Genomic DNA, 4,565 nt, shown 5'->3' with positions numbered 1-4,565 from the left:
GTGCCTCGATCATTTCTGATCTGTCATGTGGCTTACAGTGCAAAAGTGCCTTAAGGTAGGAGGACTTTAACACTTTTCCCTTCCAAACAGCAACAAATTCTGTCATGTGGTTTTTGCATTATGTGAAATACCAGAAATTGCTCCCAGATTTTTATTTCCTCTTTTTTTAACAATCATTGAGAACTATAACCATTCAGTTATATACTTTTACTTGGCAATATTACTGCTGCCTCATCTAAAACAATAGCAAATCGCACCTACATATTATACCACAGGTTTTTATTATTTACTCTTGCATATACCTTTTCGAACAACAAGAATACAGCGATGATGCTTTTGCGAAAGCACAGACAAACAACGCATTTCCCTTTTATACAACAGTTATTTTTCTCAGCAGATTTATGATCATGAAAAATAATGCAATAAAAAAGGATAAACATGTATGGCAATAGTAATAAATAATCCCAAATATGTTTCGCTTATGGCAAATGTTATTTTTAATAGAAGGTGCATGATCATGTAATAATACAAACACGATCAAGACGCGCATTTTCTCACCCATAATTTTTGGTACGGTTCTAGTATGGCTACTGATTTATGATTTATTGTGCATATTCTGTCATACTTGATTACTAAATATTATACTTTTCCACTCTCTATTTAAATAATAAACTTCAAAACATGAAATACAAGGGGAAAAAAATGAAGCCTACACCCCAAAAAAAAAAAGACATGCCAACTGGAACAATTTAAGCCGTGGTCACATCGCACCATCCCAACCTTGACCAAGGTTTAGAGCGACACTAGCTAAGAACAAGGCAATCAAACTGGTATATACAGTTATATTACTGGCCCTCGGCTCAGACTTGGTTTATTATTCATCCTTCAAATACCTTCTACTGCAAGCAGGCTTGTTCATGATGTCCACCACAAAAACTGACAACAGTATCGCTCATGATGCCCATGTCTGTAAATCTAGAACGTGGAAGTGCATGTAGTCTCGATCAGTCCAGTCAAGTACGGTGAACTGGGACATCCACCGAGGAATGCTGCAGTTCTCAAGCTTGATCACGAGCACCTTCGAGGCTAAGTTCCCCTTGCTGCTGGCTGTGCTCACAATCATCGGAGCTTCAATGTTCACTCCATAGTCATCTTCAAGATAGAACCGTGTTACGAGCAGGATGTAGCGCCTACACGAGTCTATTGCCCTCTCTGCTGAAGAAAGCACAGGAAGGTAGGGAGGAATATCTCTAGCCGTGAAGAAGGTGCGATAACCCATGAGTTCCAGACAGCGCAGGACAAACTGCGTGAGTTCGTGTCTTTCGTCGGCTTCAGAGCAGGTAAGGTAAAAGTCATGCATCACTCCATCGGGTCTTGGAGCAACAGGTGGGTCAGGGTGTACGATAATAAATCGTAAGAATGAGTCGTACCATTCTCTTATGATTCTGTACAAGACATACACGACGAAGGACAGACATAAGCCAAAATGCAATTGATACGACAATTAAAATTGTGTTTTCGCTCTCTTTCATCTGTTTGTGCATTTCTTGAACCATCCCTTTCATGTATTTCGCTTCACTAGATGTCAAAGGTAGACTTGTATTGTTATTGTGAAGGCAGGAAGTGTCCGAATCATCTGCGAATTCATTTTTGAAGGGTAGAACCCAGAGATCGACTACATAGAAGGCTTCGTCTTTCTCTAACATATCACAGTGCTCATTGGTAACAAAATTATTTTCGTAAAACATGATCGATGCAGCCCATATATTTCAAGTCCAAGACACACTACAAATGAAAATGTTATTGTCGCTTCCGTATTAGGTCCTGAACTCTGTCTACCCCTTCAACGAAAGGGGGAATGTAAATTTTTATGTCATTCTGAAAAAGATAGATGTTCATCGTAATAAAGAAAAAGAAAGGATATTCCCACAATCTTTCAAGGACCTGGTGTACAATATTTTGATTTGTATTGACTGGAGGCTGCATTACGTATAGTAGCATACGTAATAGATCATTAAAGTCCATGTTTTTCGCTCTCTGAATTTCGCTCCCCCTTGCGTAAATCCAATAAAGAAGAACGAATTTTGAGCAGCCGTAGAAATTTCTTAAGTGTCCACAAATTTCAGGTGTTTCCGAATTGATGCGGTAAACAAACTGAGCGTCTTCGTAGTGGTGAAGAAATGAAAACAAGAACAGTCCTCCAACAGGAACATGAACAGCTAATGTTGACTTGTTGGCTTCTTTGGTGTGGAGAACGCATGTTGAATTATCTGGGGATGTCCAGTTGTATCCTTGTGTGTCAAACTCTCCATGAACACTTACTACTTTATCGAGAAAGTGATTGTCAAGTTTCGGTTTAGCATACTGCCACCAGATCGTTGAGCTGACTTCCCAGAACAAGCTAAGTGACAAACACAGGCAGACCCCGCACACAAGAGTAAGGAGTATTCGTTTCCAGCGGCATTCTTTTAGGTTTCTGTTTAAAGTAGTTAATATACGGTAGAATTTTTTGTGCTGAAAGCACCATGCGAAAGAAAACACCATACCAGTAGTTTGAATGTAACATTGGGCAACGTTCACATCATTTGAAACTTCATCAAAATAACCGTTATAAATTATGTACAAAAAAGAAAAAGCGCAAATAAGAGTAGAAATTTTTAAGTAGTTTAAGAAAAAATCCAAATGGCATTCTTTTTGGCTAAAACAGCTAAAATAACTTCTTTAACGTTTATGAAGCCTCAACAGGTCGATTCCTAAAGGTCATAAACTTCAATCTATGCTGTATAGAAAATACAGTTCATGCCTGAACAATGAACACTGTACGCATAAAACACTTAAGCTTTGTGTTTAGAGATCTTTCATTGACTTGATGGTCAATTCTTTTCTGGGGCTCTGTCTCTCTTGACGAGACGATTACCAGCTTTTACTGTTTCAGCTACTTTCTGTCTCTCCTCTTTCAGCTCCTTGCTATCAGTTTACATACAGCGTCATCTAAAGTAAACAGATATAAGTCTTAGAAAGTCAGTGTATTGCACAATAGACAGTGTACAAATAATAATGTCAATGGACTGTAATCACTTTAAGAATCACAGCCAATAAAAGATTTTCTTGCATATATTTATTTAACATAATTTAAATCAGATAAGAAAGGTTAATAATTTTCTGCACCTGGGCTTCAATCGAATGCAAGATCGCATTTTCACGAATAAATGTTAAATACATGGGTCTACAGCTTAACGTGTTTGCATAGTATATGTAAAATCAGTGGTTTTGGGTCTCTCTTTCTGTCAATCACAAGCTAGGTCATTCAACAAAGATGGCGGGGGTTAAGGTACGCGTAACCTTGAATGTTCAAGTGCGCAGTTTAACCTTACCTGATCCTGCAAGGACGCTCCAAGTCAATGTTTTACTCCGCCAAACACTTTGCAGTTTTGAAAGCAGCAAACATAAAATGTCTGACAGGTCTGGCGCATCTTCTGAATTGTTTGATTGTCAAGATATAGTCACCAATACTTTCTTCATCTTATAAAGTCTGTTGCGCAATAATCAAATGGATATTCCCAGTAAAGTGGAAAAAGAAAGGGGGTATTTTCTTTGATGAAGCGATGCATCCCAAAGAAAAGATTTTTGTTATCAATTGAACTATTTGATGGCTTCTCTATGAGCTCATTTTTCTTACTGTATACATTATCGAGAGAGCAAAAATTTCTGAGAGAGCGGTGCAATCCGATAGCTACCTTGAAGTGTTATTAGTGATAAGACTGGATCCTCCCCAACTCCTCCCCCAAGGCTCTGGCTTAGCCATGCATGAAGGAAAAAAACACCCGAATTAACACGGAGTGCACACTTGACCGAGTATGTGTGAGTTAGGGAGCAAGAAGGTGTTGTTGTTGTTGTGGTCATTATTATTATTAGTCATCGTCGATGTCAGGGCGGCCCGGTGGCGCAATGGTTAGCGCTGTTAGCGCCTGTCACCAATACAGTGAAGGTTGGCTGCCCTGAGTTCATTTCTCGTCTCGGGCATGCTGTTCTTTCTCTGCACGTGGCATCTGTTTACAGGGCTGGCTGCCTCCGCCAAGGACGGTCCAAGCCCGGCTGAAAAAGGAGGAGGGTTGGGCGTGGGGCCAGCACCCCCGTAAAGACAAATCCTTGCTCTGTCGTCGATGTATGTCCCAGGAGGGGCGAAGGGCAAAAAAAAAAAAAAAAAAAAAATCGTCGATGTCGATATGAATGACTTGTTTTATCTCTGTGTCGTTTCCTCTTTATGTAATTATTTCATTCTTTTTGAACCTCTTGAATGTTGCTGACTGCCCACTGGGGACTGGATTATACCTGTAATATTTGTTTCATCCAATCTTCTTTGTTCACGTCCAAGAAACATAAGAAGTGACCCTTCAGAAAGAATTGCTCCAGCGATAGGCGGGTTAGCTATGTGCTTCAAGTACTACATGCGCAAAATCGCAAAAAATTAAAACTGCTTTTAGAAAAGCAAACGTTTATAAAAATTAAACCCTTTACCATTTAGATGCGTTGTAAAAGTGCATACAAGAAAACCAGGAGCGAAA

The sequence above is a fragment of the Pomacea canaliculata genome, linkage group LG3 (genome assembly GCF_003073045.1).
Source record: "Pomacea canaliculata isolate SZHN2017 linkage group LG3, ASM307304v1, whole genome shotgun sequence".
NCBI lineage: Eukaryota > Metazoa > Mollusca > Gastropoda > Architaenioglossa > Ampullariidae > Pomacea > Pomacea canaliculata.
This window is presented reverse-complemented; position numbering follows the sequence as displayed.